The sequence below is a fragment of the Bufo bufo genome, chromosome 4 (assembly GCF_905171765.1).
Source record: "Bufo bufo chromosome 4, aBufBuf1.1, whole genome shotgun sequence".
Lineage (NCBI taxonomy): Eukaryota > Metazoa > Chordata > Amphibia > Anura > Bufonidae > Bufo > Bufo bufo.
The window spans coordinates 164,434,206-164,452,384 of record NC_053392.1 but is presented as its reverse complement, the minus strand read 5'-3'; the positions used below and the strand labels follow the sequence as shown (position 1 = coordinate 164,452,384).

At 42.5% G+C, this 18,179-nt stretch overlaps 1 protein-coding gene across 1 annotated transcript in view; it reads right to left on the bottom strand.

The window, feature by feature from the left end:
• Positions 1-18,179, bottom strand: part of NYAP2 (neuronal tyrosine-phosphorylated phosphoinositide-3-kinase adaptor 2) — a 228,682-nt gene that overhangs the window by 84,417 nt on the left and 126,086 nt on the right. The gene's annotated exons all lie outside the window — the stretch shown is intronic.

The following is an 18,179-nucleotide window of genomic DNA, read 5'->3' as shown; positions in this document are numbered from 1 at the left end:
TTGTTTTTGTGTGGTGTGACTTAGTCACTGTACTAATAGTAAACCACACTGACTGGTGATCACTAGATCCCAAGCTTTCCCGTACAATATTATCAGATACCAAATTCCCATTTGTGAATACTAAATCTAAAATGGCCTCCTTCCGGGTTGGCTCCTCTACTACTTACTGTAGAGATAATCCCAGTAGGGAATTTAGAATATCTGTACTCCTGGCAGAACTAGCTATTTTGGTTTTCCAGTTTACATCAGGAAGATTAAAGTCTCCCATAATGATAACTTCCCCTTTCAATGTCATTTTAGCTATTTCCTCAACTAGTAGATCATCTAATTCTTTGACTTGGCTAGGTGGTCTATATATCACACCTACACGATTTACCTTATGATTATCAAACTGCAACATAACCCAAACTGACTCTAAATTGGTCTCGCTAACGTGTATTAAATTAGATTTTATGCTATCTTTCACATACAGGGCCACCCCTCCTCCTTTCTTCCCTTTCTGTCTTTCCTATATAGAGAGAACCCTGGTATTGTTATATCCCAGTCATTACTTCCATTGAACCATTTCTCAGTAACAGCCACTAAATCTATATTCTCAGATGCCATTATAGACTCAAGTTCATTAATCTTTTTCCCTAAACTGAGAGCATTTGTAGACAAGACTCTGAGCTTGTCATTTCTTAACCTATGTGCTACTGGCATCTTCTGGCATTGTTCTGGGGGGCAGTCGGACTGCTGGATTATCATTCTTTTGCCCCCCTTTCCTAGTTTAAATGGTCCTTAGTAGGGATGAGTGAACCCGAACTGTATAGTTCGGGTTCGTACCGAATTTTGGGGTGTTCGTGACACGGACCCGAACCCGAACATTTTCGTAAAAGTCCGGGTTCGGGTTCGGTGTTCGGCGCTTTCTTGGCGCTTTTTGAAAGGCTGCAAAGCAGCCAATCAACAAGCGTCATACTACTTGCCCCAAGAGGGCATCACAGCCATGCCTACTATTGGCATGGCTGTGATTGGCCAGTGCAGCATGTGACCCAGCCTCTATTTAAGCTGGAGTCACGTAGCGCTGCACGTCACTCTGCTCTGATCAGTGTAGGGATAGGATGCAGCTGCTGCTGTTAGGGCCAGATTAGGCAGGGATTTACTTACTGAAGTGATCGTTGTACAGCTGTGTATCATTCAACCTCTGCTATTCAATTGCTCACTGTTTTAAGGCTGCCCAGAGTGTTTTTCAGTCACTTTTTCTGGGGTTATCGTTTTGTGTCTTGTGGTGCGCCAGCACAAGATGCCCCCAAGTACATTTAACCATCAATAGTGTGTGTTTTTTTTTTGCTATATCCTACATCAGGGGCTTGTGTCACGACCGCTACCCCAGCAGCAGTCGTGTCGCACCAGACTGAGGGGAAGGGGGACCCTATCTACGGATGGGAATAGTATGGCCACCCCTGACTAACCCTAAGCTGGCACCTGTCTGCCCTGATACCCTAGACGGGGTGTGAACCCGTGCGGCGAGCAGGATGCCTAAAACCTTCCGTCACCCTAACAAGCCTAGAGTGGGGAAAGGCCGATGGGAGCACTAGTCACCATCACTCATGTCTAGGAGAACAGCAGGGGAAGACAGCAACAAAAAAACTATATCAGAGATAGACTTATCCAGTCACGAGCAGAGAAGGCGATCCCAATCACGACAGTCCACGCCGGACAAGAGCTCCACAGCAACACCATCAAACGATCTCCTTCAAAGGTCAGAATAGAACTGAAAGTAAGCACTCACCTGAGAAGGATGCCTACAAACTCCCAGTCAGGACAAAAAGGTTCACAAGGCAAAACCCAGATGACATACCCTGAACCACGGAGCAAACTCACAAGCTATCGCGAGTAGCAAGTCGCTGCGACCTTCTCCTCCCAGACCTGTCTGGATCAGTCACAGTCGTGACAGTACCCCCCTTTCTACGAGGGGCCCCTGCACCCTCAAGACCAGGCCTCTCCGGATGGGAGCTATGAAAAGCCCGAATGAGTCTGTCCGCTTTTATCTCTGATGCTGGAACCCACATTCTCTCTTCGGAACCATAACCTTTCCAGTGCACCAGGTACTGAAGAGAGCGGCGAACATATCGTGAATCAACAATCTTTTCTACCTGAAACTCAAGACTGCCATCAACAACCACCGGTGGAGGCGGTAGTGGCAATGGTTCAGGAGTTTCTACATATCTCTTAAGCAGAGATCTGTGGAAGACATTATGGATCCTTAGAGTCTGAGGTAGCTTCAGACGAAAAGCCACCGGGTTAATGATCTTAATTACCCTATAAGGACCAATAAATCTCGAACCTAATTTCCACGAGGGAACCTTCAACTTGATATTTCTGGTAGACAACCACACCAAGTCATTCACAGCAAGGTCCGGACCTTCAGAGCGCTTCCTATCAGCCACACGTTTGTATCTACCACCAATTCTCTTCAAACTTTCTTGCACACTCTGCCACACTGAAGAAAGTGAAGACGCAAATCGTTCCTCCTCGGGAATCCCAGACGGCCCCCCCCTCACTAAACGTACAAAACTGAGGATGGAAACCATACGCACCAAAAAATGGTGACTTATCGGTGGATTCTTGACGACGATTATTAATGGCAAACTCGGCTAACGGTAAATAAGATGACCATTCCTCCTGATTTTCGGAAACAAAGCATCTCAAATATGTCTCTAGGTTTTGATTGGTACGTTCAGTCTGACCGTTGGACTGTGGATGGAAAGATGAAGAAAACGACAGATGAACCCCTAAACGAGAACAAAAAGCTTTCCAAAATTTAGAAACGAATTGGGTACCACGATCCGAAACAATATCGGAAGGGACCTCGTGAAGCTTCACGATGTGGTCAATAAAAACCTGAGCCAGTGTGTTAGCATTAGGCAATGCGGCAAGAGCAATAAAGTGCACCATTTTACTGAATCTGTCAACAACTACAAGAATAACAGTCTTCCCCGCTGATACTGGTAGATCCGTAATGAAATCCATTGACAGGTGCGTCCAAGGCCTGTTGGGGATGGCCAGAGGTAAAAGACGCCCTGCCGGACGAGTATGATCTACCTTAGAACGAGCACAGGTAGCACATGCAGACACAAAATTCAACACCTCCTGGCACCATTTAGGCCACCAGAACCGACGAGACACTAACTCAGAGGTTGCCCTACTACCTGGGTGTCCTGCCAGTGTGGAGTTATGGTGTTCTTTTAGTATCTCCAGTCGTAAATTTTCTGGCACAAACAGTTTACCCGAGGGGCAGGAGGCCGGGGCGTCCCCCTGAGCTTCCAACACCCTCCCCTCCAAACCTGAGTGTAATGCAGAGACCACCACCCCCTTTTGCAAAATGGGCTCTGGTACCTCAACATCACCCCCTCCAGGAAAACTTTGAGACAATGCATCCGCCTTAGTATTTTTTGCCCCCGGGCGATAGGTTATTACAAAATTAAACCTAGTAAAAAATAACGACCACCGAGCCTGTCTAGGGGTGAGACGTTTAGCAGACTCCAGATATAATAAGTTTTTGTGATCAGTAATCACTGTGACGGGATGAACCGCCCCCTCCAAAAAATGATGCCACTCCTCAAAAGCCAACTTAATAGCCAAAAGTTCCCTGTTGCCAATATCATAGTTCCTTTCTGCAGTAGACAATTTCTTCGAAAAGAAAGCACACGGACGCCATTCACCAGGGGACGGGCCCTGAGATAGTACCGCTCCCACCCCCACCTCTGATGCGTCAACCTCTACAATAAAAGGAAGCGAGACATCTCCTTCAGAGATGCAAAGGCAGTTTTGGCTGCATGTGACCATTTGGAAAAATCGGATCCCTTTCGGGTCATGTCCGTCAGTGGTTTGACCACCAAGGAATAGTTTTTTATAAACTTTCTATAAAAATTGGCAAACCCCAGGAAGCGTTGCAATGCCTTCAGGTTCTCAGGCAGATCCCAGTCTATAATCGCCCGGACTTTCTCTGGATCCATGCGGAAACCTGAATCTGACAACACATACCCCAGAAATGGCAGTTCTTTTACGGCGAACACACATTTTTCTAACTTAGCAAACAATTTGTTGGCCCTTAATATGTGCAGCACTTGTCTCACATGGATCTTATGTGTATCCAGATCCGGGGAATAGACCAGGATGTCATCAAGATATATCACAACAAATCTCCCGATAAGGTGACTAAAAATATCGTTGACAAAATGTTGGAATACCGCAGGCGCATTAGTAAGACCAAATGGCATGACCAGATTTTCATAATGCCCTTCCGGAGTATTAAAAGCCGTCTTCCACTCATCCCCCTCTTTGATGCGAACCAGGTTATAGGCTCCTCTGAGATCCATTTTGGAGAACCATTTAGCACCAGCAACCTGATTAAAGAGGTCGGGAATGAGAGGAAGAGGATAGGGATCTTGGATAGTTATCCGGTTAAATTCCCGGAAATCCAGGCAAGGACGTAGGCCCCCATCTTTCTTTTTAACGAAAAAGAACCCTGCAGCCACAGGTGAAGAAGAGGGTCTGATGTGTCCCTTAGCCAAACTCTCCGAAATATAATCTTTCATAGCCTTCCTCTCCGGGCCGGAAAGATTGTATAACCGGGTTTTAGGTAGTTTTGCCCCAGGTAGTAGATTAATCGGGCAATCATATGGACGATGAGGTGGTAACCCCTGACAACCCTTCTCAGAGAACACATCCATAAAATCTGACAGAAAGGCAGGTAAAGATGTTACAGAGAGTGTAGAGCACCTACTACTCAAGCAGTTGTCCTTACAATGTTCACTCCACTCCACAATCTCCCCGGCCTGCCAATCCACCACTGGATTGTGAGTCACCAGCCAGGGAAGCCCCAATACCATAGGAGCCGGAAGACCGTCCAGGACATAACAAGAGATATGCTCTTTATGGAGGTCCCCTACCTGCAGATGGATATTATGGATGATCTGAGTTAACTCTCTCTGAGTAAGAGGGGAGGAGTCGATGGCAAACACAGGAATAGTTCTGCATACCGGTTCCGGAGTAAAACCCAGAGCCTGAGCAAACCGTGAATACACCAAGTTGACCCCCGCCCCACTGTCCAAAAAGACGGAACAGATCTCAGTTTTATTGCCCGCCTCAACGGTAGCGGACAACAAAAACTGAGACATGCGTATGGAGGAAATGAATACGCCCAGACTGTTCTCCTCCGCACAATCTGGGGACTCTAGTTTTCCCGGCGGCTCCTTTGTTTGTGGTCTCTTGGGTTCTGAGGGACAAACCTTTACAAAATGACCCCTCCCCCCACAACGAAAACAAACCTCTCACCTACAGCTGAACTTAGGAGGATTCACCCGTCTAGTGGCGCCCCCTATTTGCATTGGTTCGACTGGATCATAACAAACCGATCCCTGCTCTATAGAGGCCTCCGTAAAATTTAATAGTCTCTCCCTGAGTCGTCTGTCGATTCTTATGGACAGAGACATAGCAGCCTCCAGAGACCCAGGGACCTCGTATACCGCCAGCGCGTCTTTAAATTTTTCAGACAACCCCTGGCAGAACTGACTCCTAAGGGCCGAGTCGTTCCATAACGTATCAGTAGCCCACCTACGGAATTCGGAACAATATAGTTCAGCAGACCGGTTCTCCTGCCGAAGTCCACGCAGCTTAGACTCAGCCAGTGAGACCCTGTCCGGGTCATCATACACGAGACCCAGGGCTTCAAAAAACTCCTCCACTGATCGTAAGGCCAGAGAGTCTGATGGTAGGGAGAAAGCCCAAGCCTGCGGATCTCTTTGCAGGAGAGAAATTACAATACCCACCCGTTGTTCCTCACCGCCGGAGGATCTAGGGCGTAACCTGAAGAACAATTTGCAAGCTTCTCTGAAGGTTACAAATTGGTCTCTCCCTCCTGAGAACCTATCAGGTAAAGCCACTTTTGGCTCAGGAGTACCTTGGTTTCCCGTAGCAACGGTGGAACCCAAGGATGGCTGCTGCTGCTGCAGCACTGTTGCTTTTAATCCTGCCACTTCAAGGGATAATCCCTGTAATTGTTTCGCCAAAACCGTAACCGTATCCATAGTGGAACAGAAAAATACAAAGCAAAACAGCAAGCAAAAAAAAAAAAAAAGAAAAGAAATGTAATTTATTTATTTTTTTTTTTTTAAAAGGCCAGAATAGAACTGGAAGTAAGGACTCACCTGAGAAGGATGCCTACAAACTCCCAGTCAGGACAAAAAGGTTCACAAGGCAAAACCCAGATGACATACCCTGAACCACGGAGCAAACTCACAAGCTATCGCGAGTAGCAAGTCGCTGCGACCTTCTCCTCCCAGACCTGTCTGGATCAGTCACAGTCGTGACAGCTTGGCTGTGCTTGCTATTTTATTGAGGGGTGAAATTATACAATTGCCAAAGTAGCAGTACCCTAAATCTGGTGTTTCAGCTGTGGCTAGCCAATTGCAATACTGTCTGCTGTCTGGAAAAGGATATATTTTTTTCTGGGTTAAAATACAATTCCCAACTTAGCAATTCCCTAAATCAGTGGTTTCTGCTGTATCAGGCCAAGTTTAAATCTATCCATAAAAGAGTATATTAGATTGAAGGTGCGGATAGGGTCATTCTCACTAACTTCAAATGCTACTGTGCATCTCCAATTCTAATTCTGTCCGTAAACGTATACCTGTCATCCACCGCCTAAATACTAGGCCTACAATTTATATTCAGCTAAAACTGTGGTTACTGCTGTGCCTGGCAAAGTTATTTGGTGTCCGCCAAAGCACAGTTTTTGTTCTGGGTTGAAATACAATTCCCAACTTAGCAATTCCCTAAATCAGTGATTTCTGCTGTATCAGGCCAAGTTTAAATCTATCCATAAAAGGGTATATTAGATTGAAGGTGCGGATAGGGTCATTCTCAATAACTTCAAACGCTACCGTGCATCTCCAAGTCTAATTCTGTCCGTAAACGTATATCTGTCATCCACCGCCTAAATACTAGGCCTACAATTTATATTCAGCTAAATCTGTGGTTACTGCTGTGCCTGGCAAAGTTATTTAGTGTACGCCAAAGCACAGTTTTTGTTCTGGGTTGAAATACAATTCCCAACTTAGCAATTCCCTAAATCAGTGGTTTCTGCTGTATCAGGGACCTCTCTCCTCTGTCTGGGTGCCGGGGCCTAAAAATATCTGACAGTGGCCTGTTCCAGTGTTGGGTGACATGAAGCCTGATTCTCTGCTATGACATGAAGACTGAATCTCTGCTATGGGACCTCTCTCCTCTGTCTGGGTGCCGGGGCCTAAAAATATCTGACAAAGGCCTGTTCCAGTGGTGGGTGACATGAAGCATGATTCTCTGCTATGACATGAAGCCTGATTCTCTGCTATGGGACCTCTCTCCTCTGTCTGGGTGCCGGGGCCTAAAAATATCTGACAATGGCCTGTTCCAGTGTGGGTCACATGAAGCATGATTCTCTGCTATGACATGAAGCCTGATTCTCTGCTATGGGACCTCTCTCCTCTGTCTGGGTGCCGGGGCCTAAAAATATCTGACAATGGCCTGTTCCAGTGGTGGGTCACATGAAGCATGATTCTCTGCCATGACATGAAGCCTGATTCTCTGCTATGGGACCTCTCTCTAATTGATATTGGTTAATTTTTATTAATTTTATTTTTATTTTAATTAATTTCCCTATCCACATTTGTTTGCAGGGGATTTACCTACATTTTGCTGCCTTTTGCAGCCCTCTAGCCCTTTCCTGGGCTGTTTTACAGCCTTTTTAGTGCCAAAAAGTTCGGGTCCCCATTGACTTCAATGGAGTTCGGGTTCGGGACGAAGTTCGGGTCGAGTTCGGATCCCGAACCCGAACATTTCCGGGAAGTTCGGCCGAACTTCTCGAACCCGAACATCCAGGTGTTCGCTCAACTCTAGTCCTTAGCAGGTACTTTGAACTGTTCACTGAGGAAATTCGTTCCCTTGAGAGAAAGATGCAAACCATCTGTCTTGGTTCTTTTCCATTCCAACGAGAGCTAACATGAGACACAAAGCCAAACCCTTGGTTCAGACACCATTCACCAAGCCATACATTGAATTCCTTAATGCGCATCTTCCTGTCATGCTGAAGTTTATGCACAGGCAAAACTGCAGAGAATGAAACAGTTGATCCAATCACCCGTATATCATTACCAAGTGTGTGAAAAGCTTCCTTCACCTTTGAAACCTCATTGCTAGCGGTAGCACCAGGGAGACATCTCACAAAACCATTTTCCTCAAACTTCACACCTCTTATGATAGAATCGCTCACCAACAGCTTCTTACTATCAGTCCTCACCTTATCCTTTTTGTCTTTGGCTGCAGTCTTGCATACTTTAGGCATACGAGATGATTGTTCCTCACCCACTGTGCCTAAGCCATCCTCCATGTTGCTTTTGTGCTCTGAAAGTGCGGCAAATGAATTATGGAGAGCCACAGACTGTAGGACATGTCTTCTATCAACAACTCTAAGTCTACCGGAACCTGCAGTAAACCATCTTCCATTTCTAGGGGGCCTCTGTGGCAGTGGCATTGCAACGTTCCCAGCCTGAGTTTGTTTAACAGTTAATTTACAAATCTCAGATTTCAAAAATGACATTTCCTGCTGCATTACGGAGAGCAGTCTACAGATCAGACAGCATCCAAACCTCCGAAGAGTGGAACCTGAAATAAAAGCACAACAATTCCTGCACAGAACCAGAACCAGAGGGGAAAAATTTTAAACGAACAAATCTTACTTTTTTAGATTGTATCCACCTCCAGATTACCTCCTGAGTATCTCCTGAATATCTCAGATGCACTTAGTAATGCTGTAAGCTATAATTAGGCAAGCTAATACTAAGTTGCTATATATACACACACTCCCACAAAAGCTCCTCCCCCAACAACAAATTTAACACCTTAATCACCCTATGCTCATTTGCAATCAGACAATAGCAAAAATCTGTCTAACAAATCCCTTACCTGTTTTGAAGCACAGTGTCTGAGTAGCCACCAAAAACACAGCTAAAGTTCTGCTGTTTTGAAGCACAGTGTCTGAGCAGCCACCAAAAACACAGCTGAAGTTCTGTTACAGTGGAAAAGCTCTAAGTTAGTCTCCTGAATATCTCAGATGCACTTAGTATTGAGCATTCTACTAATAAAATAATACTTAGTGTAATCTATAGACCCCCTAACATCACAGAGGAGATAGAAGCTCAACTGTATAACCAAATAGATCGGGCTGCATAGACTGGTACAGCGGTCATAATAGGAGATTTTCACTTCCCAGACATTGAGTGGGGTCATGGTTCTGCCTCAACCGCAAAGGGGAGAAGATTCCTCAACTTGCTGCAGGACCACTTTATGGGCCAGTTTGTAGAAGCTCCCACTGGGGGCAATGCTCTATTGGATCTGGTAATTTCTAATGATGCAGAGCTTGTTGGAAATATTACTGTTCAAGAAACACTAGGCAATAGTGACCACAATATAATTATATCCCCCCTATACTATAAGAAGCAAACTCTGTCAGGCAAAGCAAAGACACTGAATTATAAAAAGGCTAAATTCCCTGGGCTGAGGGCAGCATTTTCAGGGCATAGACTGGGAACAGCTACTGTCACATAATAATACTGAGGATAAATGGGAGAGCTTTAAATCCACATTGAGTAATTGCACAAATTTTTTTATTCCTTTAGGCAACAAGTGTAAATGGCTAAAATTAAACCCTCAATTGCTTACAGCTACTGTAAAAAGGGCAAAAAATACAAATCTGAGGGGTCAGCTGTAGCGTTTGAAGTTTACAAAGGGCTTAATAAAATCTGTAAAAAGGAGATAAAATTAGCAAAAATACAAAACGAACAGCAGGGGGCAAAAGAGAGCAAAAGAAGTCCCAACAAATTATTTAAATATATAAATGCTAAAAAACCAAGGTCTGAGCAGGTAGCTCCCTTAAATAATGTTAAAAGGGGGTTAGTCACTGAAAATAAGGAAAAAGCAAAGTTACTAAATGTTATTTTTTTAGCTCTTGATATACAAAGGAAGAGAAAGGAGCTGATATCTGTGGTGCTGGGGCAGTTAGTACATCCAGTAATATACTCAATTGGCTAACTGTAGATATGATCCAAGATAAGTTAAATATGTCAACAAGGTTCTGGGTCCAGATGGATTACACCCAAGAGTGCTTAAAGAGCTCAGACTTTTGATACTGTCACTCATAGACATTTAATGGGTAAAGTAAGGTCTATAGGCTTGAAAAGTATAGTCTGTAATTGGATTGAAAACTGGCTGAAGGACCGTATCCAGAGAGTTGTGGTAAATGATTCCTATTCAGAATAGTCCCAGGTTATAAGTGGTGTACCCCAAGATTCAGTGCTAAGTTCTCTATTATTTAATTTATTTATTACTGATATCGAGGACGGGATTAAAAGCACCATTTCTATTTTTGCAGAGGACACCAAGCTATGTAGTACTGTACAGTCTATGGAAGATGTCCATAAAATACAAGCTGACTTGAACACTCTGAGTGATTGGGCATCAACTTGGCAAATGAGGTTCAAATGTGGATAAATGTAAAGTTATGCATCTTGGTAGTAATAATCTCTGTGCTTCATATGTCCTAGGGGATGTCACTGGGGATGTGACACTGGGGGAGTCACTTGTAGAGAAGGATTTGGGTGTCCTAGTAGATCATAGATTGAATAACAGCATACAATGTCAATCAGCTGCTTCTAAGGCCCCCAGGATATTGTCATGCATTAAACGAAGGATGGACTCGCGGGACAGGGATGTAATATTACCACTTTACAAAGCATTGGTGCGGCTTCATCTGGAATATGCACCAGTCTATAGAAAGGACGCACTGCAGCTGGAAAAAGTACAGAGGAGAGCAACTAAACTGGGAAGGGGCATGGAGGGTCTTAGTTATGAAGAAAGATTAAAATAATTGAATTTATTTAGTCTTGAGAAGAGACGTCTAAAGGGGGACATGATTACCTATACAAATATATAAATGGGCCATTCAAAAAATACGAAGAAAAACTGTTCCATTTAAAATGCCCTCAAAAGACAAGGACTAGAGAAGAAAAAGTTCAGTCTCCAGAAGCGTCAAAACTTCTTTACTGTAAGAACTGTGAATCTGTGGAATAGACATCCTCAGGACATGGTCACAGAAGGAAGAGTGGACAGTTTTAAAAAGGGTTTAGATGAATTCTTAAAAGTAAACAACATTAATGCTTAAGAAAACGTGTCTCATTTCCTTCTGGAATTCGTGTCCCCACCTATCCCTTGATGGAACTTGACGGACTTATGTCTTTTTTCAAACGTATTAACTATGTAACTATGTACATAGCTGGTGGGATGGGGGGGGGGGGGCGGTATAGTTCCACTATATACTGTAGTAATGTACAAAAAAAATAATACATAAGAAAAGATATTTACCAAATTGTGATGACAAAAAGCTGGAACTAAATTTCACCGTGTTCAATGCTTTTAGTTGAAAAAAATGTAGAAAATGAATTTTTCCATAAAAAAGCCAGTGTCAACTTCTGCATTACCCTTACGGTTTAATAATAGATATTCTAAAATTACTGTTGTTTCAAAGAACTTTATTTTGAGAGGTTTTATCAAAATTGCATTTGACAAATGCTGTACAAGTGGGAATGGCATAATACGTGTGGGCTATAATGATACATTATATTTTCCGTGATTTTATTTTGAGAAGCCTCAGTATGATACTTTCCATAAAAGTCATTTGTAATGAAATATAAGTGAGAGCCGAGAGGTTCATTTTTAGCAGAGTTACAGTCAGTATGCTAGTCTGAGAAACACATCTCTTTCTTATATGCAACCAGATTTTCCCATAAGGACAGTTTGCGCCTTGACAAACTGGCATTTTCTATCAAAGAGGACAATACTAGAGGTCATTGTAGGACATTGTGCTCTTTAATGTGATTTAGACAATGATTTACATGTTATGGTCAAGTCAGTTTTACCATACAATACACTATTAGGTTACACTAAGTAGCCTGGATATTGAGTGGAAAATATCACTGTGGCTGTTAATCATATTAAATGACATGTAATATACACAAGAATTGAAGTGGAACAATAATTCTTAAGCTTTGAAATGTGTAGTTTACATTCTCATACTGTATTTACAGCATTCAGTGTTATATTGTAGTAATTAGTTTAAAAAAATTAAAATAATGGTAAACTTTTGCTAAAATACTACTTTATGGGGCCTATGGGCCCCATGGGTAAAAGGGTCCCACAGTGAACCAAAGGCCCCGTCCCCTAATTACAATTATTACTGTCCAGCTCCAGTATAGTATCCCTATCATCAGCAGAGAAAGTTAAAGGACCTGTGATGATGTCATCGCAGATCCTGTACATCTAGTAAAGGAACTGCACTTCCCAGGTTGGATAGGATCATATGTCAGGACCTGTGATGGCATCATCTTCAGCATCAAAGGTGCTGTACATCTAGTAAAGGAACTCCACAGAGCATCATCAAAAGTCCTTCCACCCCCAACAAGCATGGAGAAGGACTGCAGGATGAGCTCTCCACTGAGACCAGAATGGAGTGGTAAGAGGCTGTCCTCCTCCTTTCTTTTAATTTGCACCCCATTCCCTATTTTTACTCATATCTCACTCATACAGATATATAGTACTGCAGACAGTTACAACCACTATTAACTCATGTTAAAAAAAAAGGAAATTAAAACAGGGAATAACTAAATTAAAAACAAAGGACGGAAGGTATGTAGAAGAGAATAAAGGGCTAGCCGACTGCCTTAATGAATACTTCTGTTCAGTTTTTACAAAAGAAAAAGAAGGAGAAGGACCTCCACTAGAAAGGATGACTAATAAATCATTTGATGCATGTATCTTTACAGAGGAAGATGTTCTAAGTTTGCTGTCTAAGGTGAAGACAAATAAGTCACAGGGGCCTGATGAGATACACCCAAAATTATTAAAAGAGCTTAGTGGTGAGCTGGCAAAACCGCTAACAGATTTATTTAACCAATCATTAGTAACAGGAGTCGTCCCGGAAGATTGGAAATTGGCAAATGTCGTGCCCATTCACAAGAAAGGTAGTAGGGAGGAATCGAGCAACTATAGACCAGTGAGTCTGACATCAATAGTAGGCAAATTAATGGAAACCCTATTAAAGGATAGGATTGTGGAACATCTAAAATCCCATGGATTGCAAGATGAAAAACAACATGGGTTTACTTCAGGGAGATCATGTCAAACAAATCTTATAGATTTTTTTGACTGGGTGACTAAAATAATAGACGGTGGAGGTGCAGTAGACATCGCATATCTAGATTTTAGTAAGGCTTTTGACACTGTCCCACATAGAAGACTTATCAATAAACTGCAGTCATTGAGCATGGACTCCCATATTGTTGAGTGGATTAGGCAGTGGCTGAGTGACAGACAGCAGAGGGTTGTAGTCAATGGAGAACATTCAAAACAAGGTCATGTTACCAGTGGGGTTCCACAGGGATCTGTACTGGGACCAATTTTGTTTAATATCTTCATAAGTGATATTGCAAAAGGCCTCGATGGTAAGGTTTGTCTTTTTGCTGATGACACAAAGATATGTAACAGGGTTGATGTTCCTGGAGGGAAACGCCAAATGGAAAAGGATTTAGGAAAACTAGAAGAATGGTCAGAACTCTGGCAACTGAAATTTAATGTGGATAAGTGCAAGATAATGCACCTGGGGCGTAGAAACCCAAGGGCAGAATATAGAACATTTGACACAGTCCTGACCTCAGTATCTGAGGAAAGGGATTTAGGAGTAATTATTTCAGAAGACTTAAAGGTGGAAAGACAATGTTATAGAGCAGCACGAAATGCCAGCAGAATGCTTGGATGTATAGGGAGAGGTATAAGCAGTAGAAAGAGTGAAGTGCTTATGCCGCTGTACAGAACACTGGTGAGACCTCACTTGGAGTATTGTGCGCAGTACTGGAGGCCATATCTCCAGAAGGATATAGATACTCTAGAGAGAGTTCAGAGAAGAGCTACTAAACTAGTACATGGATTGCAGGATAAAACTTACCAGGAAAGGTTAAAGGACCTTAACATGTATAGCTTGGAAGAAAGAAGAGACAGAGGGGATATGATAGAAACTTTTAAATACATAAAGGGAATCAACTCGGTAAAGGAGGAGAGCATATTTAAAAGAAGAAAAACTACCACAAGAGGACACAGTTTTAAATTAGAGGGGCAAAGGTTTAAAAGTAATATAAGGAAGTATTACTTTACTGAGAGAGTAGTGGATGCATGGAATAGCCTTCCTGCAGAAGTGGTAGCTGCAAATACAGTGAAGGGGTTTAAGCATGCATGGGATAGGCATAAGGCTATCCTTCATATAAGATAGGGCCAGGGACTATTAATAGGATTCAGATATATTGGGCAGACTAGATGGGCCAAATGGTTCTTATCTGCCGACACATTCTATGTTTCTATGTTTCTATGTACCTCACACTATAGCCATAATATGTAACTGACCACATATACCTGTACACACTTCATCTGTTATACCGTGTACTTCTCACATCAGTACACTGCTCAATATAATATACCACTCACCTAAAGAATTATTAGGAACACCATACTAATACGGTGTTGGACCCCCTTTTGCCTTCAGAACTGCCTTAATTCTACGTGGCATTGATTCAACAAGGTGCTGATAGCATTCTTTAGAAATGTTGGCCCATATTGATAGGATAGCATCTTGCAGTTGATGGAGATTTGAGGGATGCACATCCAGGGCACGAAGCTCCCGTTCCACCACATCCCAAAGATGCTCTATTGGGTTGAGATCTGGTGACTGTGGGGGCCATTTTAGTACAGTGAACTCATTGTCATGTTCAAGAAACCAATTTGAAATGATTCGAGCTTTGTGACATGGTGCATTATCCTGCTGGAAGTAGCCATCAGAGGATGGATACATGTTCTCATTCTGCTTATGCCAAATTCGGACTCTACCGAAATCGAGACTCATCAGACCAGGCAACATTTTTCCAGTCTTCAACAGTCCAATTTTGGTGAGCTTGTGCAAATTGTAGCCTCTTTTTCCTATTTCTAGTGGAGATGAGTGGTACCCAGTGGGGTCTTCTGCTGTTGTAGCCCATCCGCCTCAAGGTTGTGCGTGTTGTGGGTTCACAAATGCTTTGCTGCATACCTCGGTTGTAATGAGTGGTTATTTCAGTCAACGTTGCTCTTCTATCAGCTTGAATCAGTCGGCCCATTCTCCTCTGACCTCTAGCATCCACAAGGCATTTTTGCCCACAGGACTGCCACATACTGGATGTTTTTCCCTTTTCACACCATTCTTTGTAAACCCTAGAAATGGTTGTGCGTGAAAATCCCAGTAACTGAGCAGATTGTGAAATAATCAGACCGGCCCATCTGGCACCAACAACCATGCCACGCTCAAAATTGCTTAAATCACCTTTCTTTCCCATTCTGAGAATTCAGTTTGGAGTTCAGGAGATTGTCTTGACCAGGACCACACCCCTAAATGCATTGAAGCAACTGCCATGTGATTGGTTGACTAGATAATTGCATTAATGAGAAATAGAACAGGTGTTCCTAATAATTCTTTAGGTGAGTGTATATATACAGTACAGACCAAAAGTTTGGACACACCTTCTCATTCATAGAGTTTTCTTTATTTTCATGACTATAATAATTGTAGATTCACACTGAAGGCATCAAAACTATGAATCAACACATGTGGAATTATATACATAACAAACAAGGGTGAAACAACTGAAAATATGTCATATTCTAGGTTCTTCAAAGTAGCCACCTTTTGCAATACAATGAATGGCAGCACCAACCTTTAGATTTGAAAATTGGGTGAAAGCTCCAGTAGGAAAAGCGTCCCAGGATAATAAAAATAAAAAATAGAGCAGCACTCCAGTATGGTGAAAAAAGAAAACTGTTTATTCACCCAGTGGTGACGCGACGTTTCGGCTCCAACATGAAGCCTTTCTCAAGCCTTTAACTCATGCACCTCACACTATAGCCATAATATGTAACTGACCACATATTCCTGTACACACTTCATCTGTTATACCGTGTACTTCTCACATCAGTACATTGCTCAATATAATATATATATATATATATATATATATATAAAATGCAGTGTGTTAAGATATATAGTATATACAGCAGTGTATTAATATGTGAGGTACGAGGTATAATATATGCAGTGTGCACAGATATATAGTATATACAGCAGTGTACTGATATGTGAGGTACCAGCTGAAATTTATACCTCATAGCTCACATATCAGTACACTGCTGTGTACTGGCCAGGAATGAGTAGAGGGAGGGGCCACGAATGGGGCATGGGGGCCCGATTTAGATTATTGCTATGGGGCCCAGTGATTTGACTTTGTACGCCCGTCAGTAGCTCATAATGACAGAAGTGAAAACAGAATGTTATAAATCTTTTCTAGGAAAAACCAAAATCTTACATTGACATACGTATTCAGTCCCTCACTCTACTCAGCACTTAGCTTAAACACCTTTGACTGAGATTACAGCCTCCAGTCTTCTTGGGTACGATGCCACAAACAAGGTTTGCACACCTGGACTTGGGGACCTTCTGCCATTCTTCTCTGCAGATTCTCTTAAGCTCTGTCAGGTTGTATGGGGACCGTCGGTGGACAGGTCTCTAGAGATGTTCAATTGGGTTCAAGTCAGGGCTCTGGCTGAGCCACTCAAGGACATTTATACAGTTGTTCCTAACCCTCTCCTGTGTTGTCTTGGTTGTGTGCTTAGGGTCATTGTCTTTTTGAAAGATGAACCTTCGACCCAATTTGAGGTCCAAAGCACTCTGGGTCAGGTTTTCATTAAGAATATCTCTGTACTTTACTCCAGACATTTTTCCCTCAACTATGAATCCTGTTTTATAAGGTGTGCTCTCATGTGTCTTTTACTGAGGAGAGGATTCTTTCTGGCCACCCTGCCACAAAGCCCAGATTGCTGGAGTGCTGCAATGATAACCACTCATTTTGTCAAGCTAGTTAAGGTACAGCTGGTTAACTGGGTGAACATGCACACCCTGCTGGACAACCGGCCAATGACATCCCCACTCCTTACAAGCTATTCATGGATGGTCTTCATGGACTTTAATATTTGCATTAAGAGGAAGACATAAGCAGAGCTGTATGCAGTTTGCTTTGGTTTCCAACAGTCAAATGGAAAAGAGTGAAATATTCATTGTAGCTCGTTTAGATTTCTTGCAAAACTGTCACCTATTTTATTGGTGTACTGATAACCATAGGCAAGCCATAAAAATAATTAGTGCAGTAATATAAAGACAAACTAGTGGGACTGAATGTAGTCTATTATTTTTTTCTCAAATCAGCTGCATTGGCTACACATATCATATGTCCTCCCATGCTTACATTAGATATTTATTCGGTAATGGTAGGACTTGAGAAAGTGTTACAGATGCTCCACTTTTCCTTACAGTTCACATAACACTGTGGATTTACTTCCAATAGATCTTTTGTAAGCACTTGACATTACAGACTGTAAAATGCAGTAATTAAACCTTTAAATTATAGAATACCAATATAGTGCATATAGAAATTCTGCACCAAGAATGGTTCTCAATAACCAAAAACATTCACACACTCACATGTCATCTTATATGAACACAAAACTTACAAGTATCTGTATGTATTATATGCATATAATCTTGTACATGGAAGTGTATATGTAAATACAGCACCCTCTGCAGCTCCTTACCTTAAGATCCTTGATTGTGATACAACTGGGTTGTCCCACGTAAGTCCAAACATAAGTCAAATATGAATGTTAGGCAGGATTGTGTTAAAAAAAAAAATTTTTTCAAATACCCTCAGTTCCAGTGCTGCGGTTCCCAGCTGTCGCTGCTGGACCAAAGTTAACAGGGACCCTTTCATGGTCCTGAGACCACTGCAACCACTCACTGGCCTCAGCTATCAGGCTCAGCTGTAACATGTTGTTCATGCACACATGACCTTTGAGGCCAATGATTGTTGTTACAAGGGTAGAACCAGGGATTAAATATCAATTTACTGTAACACCACATTCTTCAATATAAAAGTCAGCATGCAATAGTAAACGGGTCTTTCTGCTCATTCCATATAATAACA